The sequence below is a fragment of the Nicotiana tabacum genome, chromosome 14 (genome assembly GCF_000715075.1).
Source record: "Nicotiana tabacum cultivar K326 chromosome 14, ASM71507v2, whole genome shotgun sequence".
In the NCBI taxonomy this organism is placed as follows: Eukaryota; Viridiplantae; Streptophyta; class Magnoliopsida; order Solanales; family Solanaceae; genus Nicotiana; species Nicotiana tabacum.
Window position 1 is genome coordinate 9,934,325 of NC_134093.1, and position 17,223 is coordinate 9,951,547.

Here is a 17,223-nt window from a genome sequence, read left to right on the forward strand (position 1 = left end):
ATCCAGAAGCTTCACCCAATGTATTTGTGACCCGGTTGCAAATTGGCGGAGATATTCTTCCAGCATGTCATTGAACTGGTCTGTTTGATCATGTGTTTGCTGATGATGATGGCTTGAGTTGTAACTCAATTTGGATCCGAGGCAACTGAAGAGTTGGGTCCAAAACTTGCTAGTGAAGCGTGGGTCGCAGTCACTGATGATGTTGCTGGGCATACCCCAATGTTTGACAACATGAGAGAAGAAGAGTCGAGCTGTATCTTCTGCTGATATGTTCTGTGGAGCTGCGATGAAGGTAGCATACTTGGAAAATTGGTCTACTACCACCATGATGGTTGCATGATTTCCGACCTTGGGTAATCCTGTGATGAAATTCAGGAAAATGCTTTCCCAAGGTCTCTGTGGGACAGGTAGCGGCTCCAAGAGTCCCGCTTGTGCTGAGTGATCCGACTTGTCTTTTTGGACTGCTTGACAAGTCTTCACACAATGAGGGGCGCCATGAACTGTTGGACCCCGATGATGTGATGCATGTTTGATGATGTTGAGGGCAGCCGGAACCGTGGGTTCAGGTCTGTTGGCTCCCTCCTTAAACTGCATGGCCGTGATGTTTCCAGCGGCCATCTTCTTGGATATACATGGTATGGTGTGGGGTTTGGCCCCGTTGTCTCCCATCATTAGGAGCATGTTGGCATATGGTACCGGGATGGTGTTGGTCTGCCTGAGGAATTCCAATCCCACTATCAGTTCGAAGTCATCGATGATAGCTATGCGTAGGTCGAATATTCCTTTGTATGGGCCAAGCTGGATTGGCGCTTTCTTATCTATTCCACTCACTTGCTGAGATGGAGAGTTGATAGCCTTGACACGACCCTTGCATTTTTGCACTGCTAGACCGAGGCGTTGCACCTGAGTTGAGGCCAGGTAGTTGTGGCTAGCACCCGTGTCTATCAATGCCCGAATAGGTCTGTCGTTTACTTTCATGTCAACGAACATTAAGGTCCTCTTTTGTGATGTGGGAGGCCTCTCGTCCGCCTTTCCTTTCCCTTTCTTGTCGATTGGGAATGCCTTCTTCTTGGGGTTGCCAGTACTGGTTCCCGCCAAGGTATCATGAATGGAGCCGACAAATGCGTTGAAGGCACCTACTTGATCGGCGTCGTCTAAGTCGTCGGTATCTGACTCGTCATCGTCAACAGTTTGTTGAGCATTGACTTGTGTATTGGGGCATTGATTGTTCCAATTTTCCCCACCGCAATGACGACATTCTGATGAGGGCTTTCTCCCCTGATGGTTGTTGACTGATGCAGTAGTGTTACTGCTTGAGGAAGGAGTCTTGGATTTGGATGTACCTCGATCTCCTCCGTTTCTGTTGGGGCCACCGTTGCTAGGTTGGCTCCCGTTGTATCCCCCTCGGACAGGTGGCTGGGGCCTATCCTTCTGAGTTTCCAACTGATAATCCCCAAGGCACTCTGCAGCTTGAATGGCCTTGGGCAGGGTATCTACCCGTTGTCTTTGCAGTTCCATACGAGCATGAGGTTTCAAACCTTCTATGAATGCGAACAGTTTGTCTTTGTCCCCCATATCCCGTATGTTTAGCATGAGTGCGGAGAATTCACGCACGTAGTCCTGCACCGACCTAGTGTGGCGGAGTTCACACAACTTTCTTCGTGCATTGTATTCCACATTTTCGGGGAAGAACTGTAGGCGTATGGCGGCCTTCAGTTCTGCCCATGTCTGGAGAGTATCTTCACCGGCCCTGATGGCTTCGTATTTGACTCGCCACCAGAGTTTTGCATCGCCTTGAAGATACATGGCAGCAGTTGCTACCTTTTTGGATTCTTCCAAATGTCCAACGGCATTGAATTATTGTTCGATGTTGAAGATGAAGTTTTTTACTTCTTTAGCATCCCGGGCTCCGTTGTATGGCTTGGGCTCCGAAATTTTCAGCTTTTGTGGCATGGGGGCAATGTTCATGGCACCCCTGATATGGTTTTCGCCTCCTTTGAGCAGTCTTTGAAGGGAAACATTGACAACAATATATTCTCTTACATTCTATTTATATTCTTCTCTCAATTTTCTCATAATCAACTATGTTTCAAGTATTTGGGCAAATTTTTGGAGCAAGTTTCAAGTTTCAAGTTTCAAATTAATTTGTCAAGTATTTGGAGTAATATTTTAGACAATTTCTTCAAGTTTCAATGTTTAATTACGGTGCACTCGTTCCGTCTCTTAATTTTTATATTTAATTTTTGTGTATCATTTTAGTATTTTATTTTTGTGTTTACTTTTCGTGTTTTATTTTTGTTTAATTTTTGTGTTTAATTTTTATGTTTACTTTTGATATTTATTTTTTGTATTTAAATTATGGCTCCTAAAAAAGTATTTGGCATAACCAACTAATTTTAGAAAAAAAGAGTAAAGGTTCTAGTTCTAGTAGTAGTCTTAATCCTCCTCCTAGAGTTAGAAAACATATAGAGGATATGACTCATGTTAATAAAATTACCTTTACCCAACCCCACCCCCTCCCAATTTTATGATATTAATCCAGAAGAACCACTAGATCATGAAACTTTACAAAGTCAATTTGACAATGATATTAATTTTAATGAAGAAGAAGAAGAAGAAAACAGGGAAGAAGAAAATGAGGAAGATGAATTAGATGAAACACTCACTAGTCAAGCAACACAAGTTCCACTCAAAGTCAATCTCGATTTAGAGCTTTACCTCCCCTTGTACCTCCTGTAAGTGGTAAGGCCAAGGCAGAACGTACAAGAACATTACTTGTATGGAATTTTTTTTTTTATTTAGATAAAGTCACTTCAGTTGCTACCTGTATAAAATATTAAGCACAATTTGAATATGGTGCAGGTGGAAAATCACGTGGGACATAGGTTTAACTAGGCACTTGAATCGTCAACACAAAACTTTATGAATAAAAGCTCAAATAGATGCTGAAAAATACCGAATCCTAGCAGTGGTTGTGACGCTCCTACTGGATCTGGCAGGGGTTCTAACTATGTCCAATAATAGTTTTATCCTAATACTTGTACTATAATACGTCCCTATAACAAAGATAGAGATCGTGAAAATTTAGCAAAAATGGTCGCTCTCTGTGGCTTACTTTTTACTTTTTCTTCTCACTCTGCTTTTGTGCATTATATATAAGAAACTTATAATCATGCTTTTCAAGGTTTTCCTAAGACCGCAGCTAGAAATGATATTTTTAAATTTTAAAGTGACTATCTTCAGTATATATGTTGTATATTTTATCACTAGATTATAAAGTGTCTATCACATCTGATATAGGTCTCCTCCTAATGGCAATGTTTATTTAGCTATTATATGTCATTTGGTTGATCATCACTGGAACACACAAAAATGTATTATTGGTTATAAATTTGTTGATTCAAAACACGTTGGAGCATATATTACAACTACAGTTCTAGAAATACTTTAACTTTATGGTCTTATTGATAAAGTTTTAACTATCACATTAGATAATGCTTCTGCTAATACTGCTGCAGTAAATAGCTTAAAAACTAGAATTTGCCCAATTAATGAAGAATTTTTCCATGTTAGATGTGCAAGCCATATTTTTAATTTAGTTGTAAAAGATAGTATTAATTATTTTCTGGTTCTTGTGCTAAAATACAATATGCTTGCGGCTATATTTTTCATGCTAATAAAGCAAAAAAAAATTGTGAATTTAAAGATTGATGTGCATATGCTAGCCTTCCATACAAAAATAAATTTCAAAAGATATTTGTAGTAGGTGGAATTCTACTTATGGAATGCTAAAAGTTTTTTATGTATATCAATTACCTATACAAATGGTATTTAATGCACATAATGCTAACTCTGTTGATCAAATTGTTGAGTCTGATTGGGATGACATCCGTGAGTTTACTAAATTTTTATTTTTTTTAATTATGCTACAAAATAATTTTTTGGTATATATTATCCTACTATTACACAAATATTATGGTATATTTATGGAATTTATGTTGTATTTGCTAAGTATAAAAAAAAGACTATGCACCAGCCGTTAATGAAATGATTTCAGAATTTAAAAAGTATTTTTTTCCTACTTTCCAAGTTTATTTAAATTTTTACTATACTTAACCCATATTTAAAATTAAGAGGTGCAAAGGGACTTGTTCGTATTTATGAGAATTTAGAAATTAAAGAAAATGAAACGCCAAGTTTTGAAGATTTCCAAGTTAGCATATATGTTTATGCTAAAATGATGTTTGATAAGTATAAAATTATGGTAACTTCATATAGTGTAAATGCTCCTACTACTTCTAAGGCTAGATATGTGTGGGAAGGTATAGAAGATTTAATAGGTCTTGATTCCACTATTAATGATAAAGTTGATGCTTATTTCCATCGGGGATTGGAATCTATTAAAGACGAAGAAGGCAACCAACAACTTTTAGCATGGTAGAGGGGACGTGGCAAGGCATTTCCAATACTTTAAAGAATGGCCCGAGATATACTGGCTATTCAAGCATTATCAATAGCTTTAGAGAGTGGTTTTAGCGCGACAAGATTTTAAATCGGATATCTTAGATATTCATTAGCGGAGGATAGCCTAGAGATTTCCGTCTTATTGTAACGACCCAATAGGTCATTTTGAGTACTACATTTCTTTTCTGCATTTTGAAACCCCTCATAGATTTATTTAATAATTTATGGCTTACATGTGTAGTCTGTGTCAATTTTTGGAAAGTCCAGATGTGAAAATTTAAAGAAAAATGTGATTTTTGACTTTAAATGTGGCAAGAGTTGACCACGGTCAACGTTCTTGGTAAATAACCTCATATCAGTATTTTGACAATTCCGATAAATTCGTATGACGGTTTTGGACTTGTATGCATGTTTGGTTGGTGTTCCAGGTGACCCGAGACCGTTTAAGCGCATTATGTGAAAAGTTGGAAAAATAAGTTTTGAAGTTGAAAATCTTGAGTTTTAATGATCGATTCTTGATACTTGATATTATTTGATGATTTGAGTTAGCGAGCGATTTTGTATGATGTTATTATACTTGTGTGAATGTTCGGATTGCAGCCCAAGGGGCTAAGGTGAGTTTCGGATAGGTTGTGCATGGTTTCTGAACTACTGATGAACATCTGATGTGTTGCACATGTAGGTCTCGCATTTGCGAAGACTTGTTCACAATTGCGAGCCTCGAATTTGTGATGCAAGGCTCACATTTGCGATATAGGACCGGGGGACTGTGACCTTCGCTTTTGCTAAGCAACAGTCGCATTTGTGACACTGGGAGCTTAAGGGCAGCTTCACAATTGCAAAGCTTGGACTGCATTCGTGAACTGGAGAGCCTTCACAATTGCGAAGGAAGAGTCGCATTTGCGACAACTGAAGGCTGAGACACTTATAGAATTTGCGACTTCGTGGTAAAATATGGGAATTTCAGGACTTAGCTCATTTTACACCATTTTTGAACCCTAAACTCCATAGAGGTGATTTTTAGAGAGAAATTCCTTTCCAAATTCATAGGTTAGTAACTTTAACTTGTTTGAAATCAATTTCAATTACTTTTTCATGAATTTTATCACCAAATCTATGAATATCAAAGTAGAAATTGTGGTTTTTCGGTAGAATTTAGGAAATTTATAAAATTGAGATTTATACCTCAAATTAAGGTCAAATTGCGAAATAAATCACGTATCCAAGCTCGGGGGTGAATAGGTCCTAATCAAGTTTTGATCTTAATTTTGGATTTTGACCACATGAACCCGAGATTTGATGGCTTTTCTAATTATGTTAACGATTGAACCTTTTTTATTTGTGGGTAGTTTTTAAAGCTTGTTTTGACTTATTTGAAAAATATTTAACTAGATTCGATTGGTTTGGAGGCTTGTTCTAGAGGAAAAGCTGTAAATTGTTGATTGTATTCTGGAAAAAGGTAAGTATCTTGGTTAACCTTGATTTGAGTGAAATAAGGTAAAATCGAGTTCATTTTCTATATGAACTATGTGTTGGGGATGAGTATATGCAAGGTGACGAGTGTATAAGCGTTGTTCATGAGATCAGCATGCGGGTAGAACTAGCCTTACTTTTATCATTTTATTTTGTGTATTATGTCTTCCATGCTTTAGATAGATTGTTTAACTCTTTGATTACTCGTTTTCATGTTATTTCTTATGCTTAGATTATTGTGATATTGGGTGTTGAGATCGTAAAAATTGTAGATTGGTTGTTGGCATTAATTGTTGGGAGATTCTCATGTGACGACTTGTGTTGAAATATTATTGTTGATGTTGAATATGCTTCCCACCTTATTTGGAAATGTGTTGTATGTGATTTCTTGGTGAGGAAAAGTGAAATGCACGAAGGGTGTTGCCGTGCCTTTTTAACATATTGATATTATTGCTTGAGTGAATGTGAGGATAAAACACAAAGGATGATGTTGTGATGTTGCTTTTATATTATTATATGAGAGTTAAAACATGAACGATGATGTCGTGCATTTGCTTTTATAATATAACGTGAGGATGAGAGTAAAAGCATGAAGGGTGATGCCGTGCACTTGCTTTTATAATATAACATAAGGATGAGAGTAAAAGCACGAAGGGTGATGCCGTGTTATCTCGTTGATTCATTGCTCTTTACTTTGACATTGAAATGTGGTCTTGACTTTATGGCTTCATAATTTACTTATGAAAGATTTTTCGATGTTGTTGTCACTTTACTTTTTGTTTCCTCTTTAAGCCCCTTTACTTATTCACTTGTTATCCCTTTACTTGTTGTTATCCCGTCTTTATACTTGACATTTTACTTGTTATTTCATTACTTCTTGATACATAACTACACAGGTTTATCGTAGGTGTCTTGTCTTAGCCTCGTCACTACCTCATCGGGGTTAGGCCACTTACTGAGTAAATTGGGTCGGTTGAACTCATACTATACTTATGCACTTCTTGTGTAGATCCGGATATCAGTACCAGCGGAGTCCCGAGAGGTGCTTAGCAAATACCGAGTAGGTGATTCGAGGTAGAGTTGCATCCCATTCGCAGGCCTTGAGTCATCATCTTACTTCTATTGTACTGTTTCTATTTTGCTTCGGACAATGTTGTATTTCTTTCTCAACATAGTATTTAGTATACTCTAGGAGCTCATGCACTTGTGACTCCAAGTCTTGGGATGGTTAACGTCAGATGTTGGTTTTAGACTTATAATATTTATTTCGGAATTTCTTTTACACTATGCTATTATCATGTTATTACTTCTTTATTGCAAATTTTAATGTTTCCTGTAACACCCCGAAAAATTTCAAAGTACTTAAGTGTAAAGCCCGGTAAAGTTTGCAAAGGAAATAATATTTCATGGTGCCGGAATAGGCTTACGTATTTGAGAATTGTAGAGATTCTAGCTCACCGCGGCTCGGACTTTTTAGGTTAAACAATGCACCGGAAAGTAAAGGAAATATTTTGGCGGAAAAGTGCATTTCTGCGGTCCATTATGCGACCACAGAACCACTCTGCGGACCGCATAATGGTCGCAGGATGAGGCAGTTGATTGGGTCAGTTAGAAGCAACTATGCGGTCGACTATGTGACCGCATAACTGTTATGCGGTGCATTATGCGACCCCATAGTGACCGCATACATAAGAGGTTCTTTTGGCAATTTTGTAACCACATATGCGATCGATATGCAGTCCGCATATCGGTTATGCGATCGCATACCTTATTCCGGAGCTCCATTTTTGGGTTTTTAAAACCCGGCCCTATTTCGTTAAATACACTCTTTGGGCCATTTTTGAGACATAATCTGATATTTTAGAGTGACAGAGAGTGCCCTAGAGTGAGAAGGTGTTCTTCTATATTTTTTCTTCAATTCTTGCTCAAGTTTTGGAAGATTAAGAAGGGAATCTTTCTAGGTCTTCATTCTAGAGGTAAGATTCTACACTCTAAACCCTAATTTCGAAATTTTCTAAAAATGGGTAACTAGCAAGATAAATTTCTGGGCATGAGAGTTGTTTATTTTACATGCATGTGTTATCAAAGGGTGTGGGAAGATTGTTGAGCTAAAAATGGTAAAGATTGGGTTGTGGGATGATAAAGTCCTTCGTAAAAAAGGACATTGAAACCTTATGCACACCTAGTATTTGATAAAATACTCAAGTGAGCTAGAACCATGATCATCTTCCTAATTTTGATTCAATTTGTTATATTTCTAAAATAGATTGAAGTTGCAAAGAATTTCGGAACGTTTTAGAGTGTAAGGAAGTTCAAGTGAGGTATGTTAGCTAAACTCTTCTCTTAGAATTGAATCCCACGATATTCATGTAAATTATGTAATTCCCGAGTGATTCATTATGAGACTGGCCATTCCAAGTAAGATTAGGTTGAAAGATATATATTCAACAAGCATTCTAAATACTTTATTCATGTTATGTTACCAATTGAGGATGTGTTAAAATACGGGTTGTGCATTAATAATGTTTCGACTTTAAGTCAAGTTCAAACGAAGGCTATTATGCCAAATTTTGTGAAATATCTCTATGTGCCTTAGACTCTAAATTGCTCACATGTGTACTACACACCTTGATTTGAGTTTGTATTTGTTGTTGATGATGATAATGATATTTGAAATTGATTAGGTGAGCATGAAATATTGAATATGGCCAACGTGCCAAGAATGACCTTATAATTATGGCCATTAGTGCCAATAAAACGAAAAGATGTGAAAGTAATATCAAATGCGATGATTGATATAAAAAGGTTGATGTCTCAAATAAGACAGCCTAGCCGGTCGGATCGTGATCGGACATCATGCCGCACACATGGTGGTGATTGTGCTGGAAATTGTAATTAAAATTGTGATTGTGGTTGATGTCCCTCATGGATAGCCTAGCTGATCGGGTCGTGATCAGATTCCGTGTTAAAGATGGTGGTATTGATATTGAGAGAAATTGTGGTTGATGTCTCTAATGAGATAGCCTAGCCGACCGGGTCGTGATCGGACTCCGTGCTAAGAGTGCGGTGGTACTGGTTTTGTGAATAATGGTATTATGAATAGTGGTATTGGTATGGTGAATAATGGTACTGGTATTGTGGACAATGGTATGTCGATACTAAAAATATCCCAATGTGAGATATGGAAATTAATTTGAACACTGTCTTGATCCTAAATTGAGGTTTGACTTTAATTAAAGCTTTCATTGATATTATGATAATCTTATTTATATTATTTGCCATTCTATTGAGAGGGTGTTTAGTTATACATACTAGTGCTATTCAACAGTACTAACGTCCCTTTTTTCGGGGGCGCTACATCTTTCAATGGATGTAGGTAACCACAACATGAGATATTGGTTAGTGATAGTAGTGCACCTTCTTCCCAGCTAACTTGGTGAGGCCCAGTTCATTCCGGGGTCATGAATCTTTTGTACTTTGTGTATTATGTTGGAGGTATAGTCGGGGCCTTGTTACCGGCATTATCATTGTACTCTTCTTTATCTATAGAGGCTCCGTAAACATAGTGTGGGTTGTGTATTGGTGCTGGGGAAAGACAAACTATATTATGTTATGGATGCATTACTTGTCCATTTGAGACTTTAAAAATGATGAAACAATTGGAAATGAATTGGTAGTGTAGACATGAACACATTTTCGTCTAATTAATGATAATATGTATTATCTCTATTCATGGATGAGTTTGGGTAGAATGAAATCTAACATGCTTGCTCGGTCGGGTTCACTTGGTCGCGCTCCTCAATTTTGGGGCATGACAAACTTGGTATCAGAGCCTAAGGTTTTAAAGTGTCCTAGGATGTCTCGGAGCCGTGTCTAGTAGAGTCCTTATTATCGGTGTGTTGTCGACCACATCTATAATTAGGATGCTACATGGGTTATTTAGGAATAATACCCTTCTTTCATGTTCTTGATCGTGCGATAAAGCTTGTTGTAAGATTGTTCCTCCTTTAACTCCTGAGTTGCTCTAATTTTTAGTACATGGCGCCTAAGAAGAAGGCAAGAACTGGCCAAAGAGCCAATGTCACCCCAGGAGTGACAGTTGATCGTATAATTGATGATGCGGGTGAGCACCCGAGGAGTGAGAATATTCCTCCAGTTACTACACTGCCTGACTCTACTACAACTGATCAGACTGCACCTATCCCTACACCTACTGAAGGTGCTACAGTTCCTCCAACTAATATACCAGTTCCATCTCCAGTTCCAGCTTCCGATTCTGGTGTTTCTGATATTGGTCTTAGGGGAGCCATACAGATGTTGGCTCAAATAGTGGCTTCCCAAACCCAGAAGTCAAATGTTGCACCCACTTCTTCCAATCAGCCAGGGGATTCTACTGGTTCCAGGGTGAACAGATTTCTCCAGTTGGATCCTCCAGTGTTTAGGGGTACTAACCCAGAGGAAGATCCCCAGGATTTCATTAAAGAGATGCACAAAACTCTCAGAGTTATGCGTGCTACTGAAATAGAGGCAGTGAAATTGGCCTCCTACCGTCTAAAAGAGGTGGCATATTCTTGGTTTGAACTATGGGAGGAGTCCCGTGAAGAAGGGAGCCCTCCGGCGAGGTGGAGTGAGTTTGCTGATGCCTTCATTGATCATTTCTTGCATGCTGAGACTAAGGCATCCCGTGCTGTTGAGTTTGAGAACTTGAGGCAAGGTAGCCTGAGTGTGTGGGACTACCATATAAGATTAGCGTACCTGTCTAAATATGCTATTTACATGCTGCCCACTATGGAGGCTAGAGTTCGCCGATTTGTACAGGGCCTTAGTCCCTTGTTTTTAATGAGGCCGCTACAACAACCTTGAATTCTGATATGAACTATGGAAATATGGTGGCATTCGCTCAAGCCACAGAGACCCACAAATTAAGGAACAAAATGGAGCGAGAGGGTAGTAATAAGGCCCGGTCTATGGGCAACTTTGGTGGTTCTTCAGGTGGTGGCAAGTCAACATTCAGAGGAGGGTCGTCAGGGCCATCACAGTCCTTTGCTCAGTCTTCAGCTAGTGCACCGCCATCAGGGCCTAGTTAGCAGCAGCAGTGGAGCCGTTTCAGGCCAGTCAGGGCAACAGGGGATCCAATCAGCAGGGTCGTCATGGTGGTAGATTCCAGAAGCAGAGGAAGCCCTCATGACCTAGGTATGGAAAGATGCACCTAGGAATATGCTACATGGACTTACCCATATGTTCGTCCCGCCAGGGTGCGGGTAGGGGCATGGCACAGCCAACCAGTTCTGAAGCTACTACATCCGCATCACCTCCTCCAGCTCGAGGCACTCCAACACCCACAGGTCGTGGTACAGCTAGGGGTGGAGCACAGAGTTCGGGAGGATCCAGCCGTTTCTATGCTATGAGGGGTTGCCAGAATTCAGTGGCTTCTCCAGATGTTGTCACAGGTATATTGATTGTCCAATCTCATGAAGTATATGCTTTTATTGATCCCGGTTCCACTTTGTCATATGTCACACCTTATGTTGCTTTGGAATTTGGGATAGAACCAGAACAACTTTATGAGTCGTTCTCTGTATCTACTCCGGTTGGTGAGTCTATATTAGCCACACGGGTTTATAGGGATTGTGTTGTTACGTTGCATGGTCGGTACACCGTGGCCGATCTTATTGAATTGAGAATGGTCGATTTTGATGTGATAATGGGGATGGATTGGCTTTATTCTTGTTTTGCCAAGCTTGATTGCCAAACCAGAACTGTTAGGTTCGAATTTCCAAATGAGCCAGTTATTGAGTGGAAGGGTGATGATGTAGTGCCGAAGGGTAGGTTTATTTCTTACCTAAAGGCCACAAAAATGATCAACAAGGGATGTATTTACCATTTGGTCTGGGTTACGGACATCAATGCTGAGGCACCTACACTTGAGTCTGTGCCTGTTGTGAATGAATTTCCTGGAGTCTTTCCGGATGAACTCCCGGGGATCCCACCAGACAGGGAGATTGATTTTGGGATTGATGTGATGCCAGGCACGCATCCTATATCTATTCCACCGTATAGAATGGCAGTGGTAGAACTGAAGGAGCTAAAGGAACAATTGAGAGATTTGTTAGAAAATGGTTTTATCCGGCCAAGCATGTCGCCTTGGGGCGCACCGATCCTTTTTGTAAGAAGGAAAGATGGGTCACTGAAAATGTGTATTGACTATCGGCAGCTTAATAAGGTAACAGTCAAAAATAAGTACCCACTGCCAAGGATAGATGACTTGTTTGATCAATTGCAAGGTTCCAGGTACTTCTCCAAAATCGATTTACGATCCGGGTATCACCAATTGAAGATCAGGGAGTGGGATATTCCGAAAACAACTTTTAGAATCCGGTATGGGCATTTTGAGTTTCTAGTAATGTCTTTTGGGCTAACAAATGCTCCAACAACCCTCATGGATCTTATGAATCACGGTTTTAAGCCATTCCTCGACTCCTTTGTGATAGTGTTCATTGACGATATTCTTGTATATTCACGAAGTCAGGAGGACCATGCTGACCATCTCACGGTAGTTCTGCAAACCCTACATCAGCACCAGTTATATGCAAAGTTTTCAAAGTGTGAATTTTGGCTTGAATCAGTCATATTCTTGGGTCATGTAGTTTCTAGTGAGAGAAATAAGGTTGATCCTCAGAAAATTTCAGCTGTGAAGAATTGGCCGAGGCCTACAACTCCAACAGAGATTCGTAGTTTCTTAGGCTTAGCTGGATATTACAAAAGTTTGTGGAGGGGTTTTCTACTCTTGCCTCTCCATTGACTAAATTGACGCAGAAGGCAATTAAGTTCCAATGGTCAGATGCTTGTGAAAAGAGTTTCCAGAAATTGAAAGCAAGATTGACTATAACACCGGTGCTGACCCTACCATAGGGTATAGATGGATTTGTGGTATATTGTGATGCTTCAAGAATCAAGCTTGGGTGTGTATTAATGCAACATGGGAAGATGATAGCGTATGCTTCTAGGCAATTCAAGAATCATGAAAATAACTATCCAACACATGATTTAGAACTTGCAGCAGTGGTATTTATATTGAAAATTTGGCGTCATTATTTATATGGGGTCCATGTGGATATATTCACTGACCATAAGAGCCTTAAATATATTTTCAAATAGAAGGAATTGAATCTGAGGCAGAGAAGATGGCTTGAATACTCAAGGATTATGACATTGATATTTTATACCATCCAGGGAAAGCTAATGTTGTGGCAGATGCTCTTAGCCGAAAATCTATGGGTAGCTTAGCACACTTGGAGGCATATCAAAGGCCATTGGCCAAAGAAATTCACTGATTGGCTAGTTTGGGAGTTCGTCTTGCGGACTCTAGTGAAGGAGGGGTAATTGTGCAAAATAGGGCTGAATCATCGATTGTTGTGGAAGTCAAAGAGAAGAAATATAACGATCCATTGTTGGTGAAATTAAAAGAGGGGATTCATAAACATAAGACCATAGCCTTTTCTCTTAGCATGAATGATGGAACACTAAGGTACCAAGGGCGACTCTGTGTTCCAAATATGGATGGTCTCCGGGAAAGAATTATGACTGAAGCTCACACTTCTAGGTATTCCGTGCATCCAGGTTCTACAAAAATGTATCATGATCGTAAGGAAGTCTATTGGTGGAATGATATGAAGAGAAATGTGGCGGACTTTGTGGCAAGATGTCTGAATTGTCAGCAAGTGAAGGCCGAACACCAAAGGCCTGACGGGTTGGCACAAAACATAGAAATTCCAATGCGGAAGTGTGAAATGATTAATATGGACTTTGTGGTAGGATTACCGTGCACTTCGCGCAAGTTTGACTCAATTTGGGTAATTGTGGATCGGCTCACGAAGTCATCACACTTTTTGCCAGTTAAGTCTACCTACATAGCGAAACAGTATGCTCAGCTGTATATTAAAGAAATAGTCAGGTTGCATGGCACCCCAATTTCCATCAGTTCTGATCGGGGGGCACAATTCAATACTAATTTTTGGAAGAAATTTCAGCAAGGTTTGGGTACTTAGGTGAATCTTAGTACAGCCTTACACCCGCAGACTAACGGGCAGGCAGAGCGAACTATTTAGACGCTTGAGGATATGTTGCATGCTTGCATTCTAGACTTCAAAGGTAGTTGGGATAATCATTTACCACTCATAGAATTTGCCTAAAACAATAGCTATCACGCTAGCATTCAAATGTCACCGTTCTAGGCTTTATATGGTAGGAGATGTAGATCTCCCATTGGGTGGTTCGAAATTGGGGAAGCAGAGTTGATAGGGTCAGACCTCGTGCGTCAGGCCATCAAAAAAGTTAAAATCATTAAGGAGAGGTTGAAGACTGCTCAGAGTCGTCAGAAATCCTATTCGGATGTTCGTCATAGGGATTTGGAGTTCAAAGGAGATGATTGGGTATTCTTGAAAGTTTTCCCCATGAAAGGGGTAATGCGATTTGGTAAGAAAGGGAAATTGAGTCCGAGGTATGTCGGACCGTACAAAATCATTCAGAGGATCAGTGAGGTGGCGTACACGATTGAGCTACCACCTGAGATGTCATTAGTACACCCGGTGTTTCATGTGTCTATGTTGAAGAAAGTAGTTGGATATCCGACACTCATTGTTCCGGTTGAGACCATTGAGGTAAATGAGAAATTAACTTTCGAAGAGATTCCGGTTTCTATTATTGATCGGCAAGTCCGAAAATTGAGAAATAAAGAAATTACCTCCGTGAAAGTGTTATGGAGAAACCAACAGGTTGAAGAGGCTACTTGGGAGTCCGAGAAAGAAATGAAGAAAAAGTATCCTTATTTGTTTGAATGATCATGTATTTAAAATTGTGATCTAGGAAAAAATTATAAGACTTACTTTTTATGAATTTTATATCATGTGAACAATTGGCATTAAGGGTGTTCCTTTCTGGATATATATTACTTATGAGACCATATTTGGTGTTGTTTTGTATTATGTTACGTCGTTGGAATACGTATATGTTGTTAGGATGTGTTTCTGGGGCTCTCTGACAGGTGGATATGCCTAGTTACAAGGGAAACTCTGGCGAAATATTTGCAGATTTTGGGAGTTAGTCAAATTTGGGGCTGCTCGAATGTGGTATGAAACAAATTGAGTTGCATAAGATGCTAATGACGGAGTTTTACCCTCATTCGAGGACGAATGATCCTAAGCGGGGGAGAATGTAACACCCCGAAAAATTTCGAAGTACTTAAGTGTAAAGCCCGGTAAAGTTTGCAAAGGAAATAATGTTTCATGGTGCGGGAATAAGCTTACGTATTATAAAAATGATAATTTTGTATCAAATTTATTTATGTTCAGGACTATGATTTGCGATAATATAATGAATGTTATTGATAATGGTATTGTTGGGTATTTGTGATAATTTTTAGAACTTGTGGGTATAAGTCATGTTTCATGTTTTTTCAAAATAAATTTGGAAAATATTTTTTGAAAACTGATGTCCAAACACATTTTCATCTTCAAACCAAACTTCACCCAAATCAGATTTTTCAGAACAAATTTGGGAATCTATGGCCAAACGCTAGCTTAATTTCTACAATCATATTACGTTTTAAAAAGGCACATTAACTTTAGTGTCACGACCCAAATCCAATAATAGGTCGTGATGGCGCCTGACTATACTGCTAGGCAAGCCAACGCGTGAACCTCCACTTAAGTATCAATTTTAATTTTTTAAAATTAGGAACTTCATTAAATAAATATAATGAAATCTAGCACTCATAAAAACATGTGCTTTTCTTTATCAAATTTACGAATACAAATAAATCATAAATTGATGTGATTATAATAACGTGAAATAAAATAATGAAAATCCACTAGGAACCCCCAAAATCCGGTATCACAAGAGCATAAGACCACAACATCTGTCTGGAATATAAAATAGACAAGATATAATAACTGAATAAGATGGAGACTCTGTGTACTGTGAATCGTAGCGTAGAATGCAGCTCACCATAAAGTCACCTCAGCAGCTGCACCAATGCACCAAGATGACCACCTAATGTACATGCCTCACTACCTGCACATTAAGTGCAGAAGTGTAGCGTAAGTATGTAAATCAACGAGTACCCAGTAAGTATATAGTCTTAACCCCGAAGAGGTAGTGATGAGGGGTTGATATTGACACTTATAACCGGAGTTCTTCATAAAAATGGGGTAAAACCCAAAACATAAGTGCAGAAAATAGCCCGACACCGGGGGGTCACTGAATCATGAGCATCTAGATATCTAGTCTAATACAAACAGTGTTTGAGTATCAATACTGAAAAGAAAGAAAACATAGAAGAAGAGACAAGGTGTGCGGACGCCGACAGCTATCTCATAGTCTCTGGTACTCGATCGTGCACGAACTCAACGACCTCCGTGATCAAACACACCTGGATCTGCACATGAAGTGCTGGGTGTAGCATGAGTACAATCAACTCAGCAAGTAACAGAAATAAATAAAGAACTGAGAAGGTAGTGACGAGCTATACAAACACAGTTCATTTTCAATAATACCAGCAAAGAATAGACATGCTTTCAAATCTGGTAGTTCAAGTCAAATCAGTTTATACAGTTACAGTGCAAGTAATCCGGATATAGAATCTTTCATAAATTTCACAACAATGACATATAGCAACTAAGTGCATCAACCAATGGAAAACAAGTACAGCCTCTCAGGCCAACAGATACTCAACTCGTCACAACAACTCAATCACTTGGCTCTCAGCCCTCAGTACTCACACTCAATAAGTACTTGCGCTCACTGGGGGTGTGCAGACTCCGGAGGGGCTCCTTTCAGCCTAAGCGCTATATCGCTACGGACAACTCACGTGCTATAGTATTAATATGTGGAACCGCACGGAAAACTCACGTGCTGCAAGGACAACTCACGTGCTATAGTATCAATACCTAACAGAGAGGTCATCGACTTCACTTAGTCATCAACCTCTCTAGTCTCTTGAGCTCTCGGAAATCACAAAGATCGGCCCAAACAAAGATAACATATTGTATTAATAAAAATCAAGAAGAGGTTGAGATATGATACTCAAGTAAAACCATGACTGAGTACAAGAAATTAATTAGCAAGTAATTCAACAAGTGCGCGACCTATGCCGGTCCCAACGGTACCATCACATAGCCTAAGCATGATTTTTAACATGATTTGCAGTTAAATTCTATAACACAGGGAGAGCATATAGCTAGAAACAAGTTATTCAACTTTACAGTTTCACGGAATGAACCAAGTCCC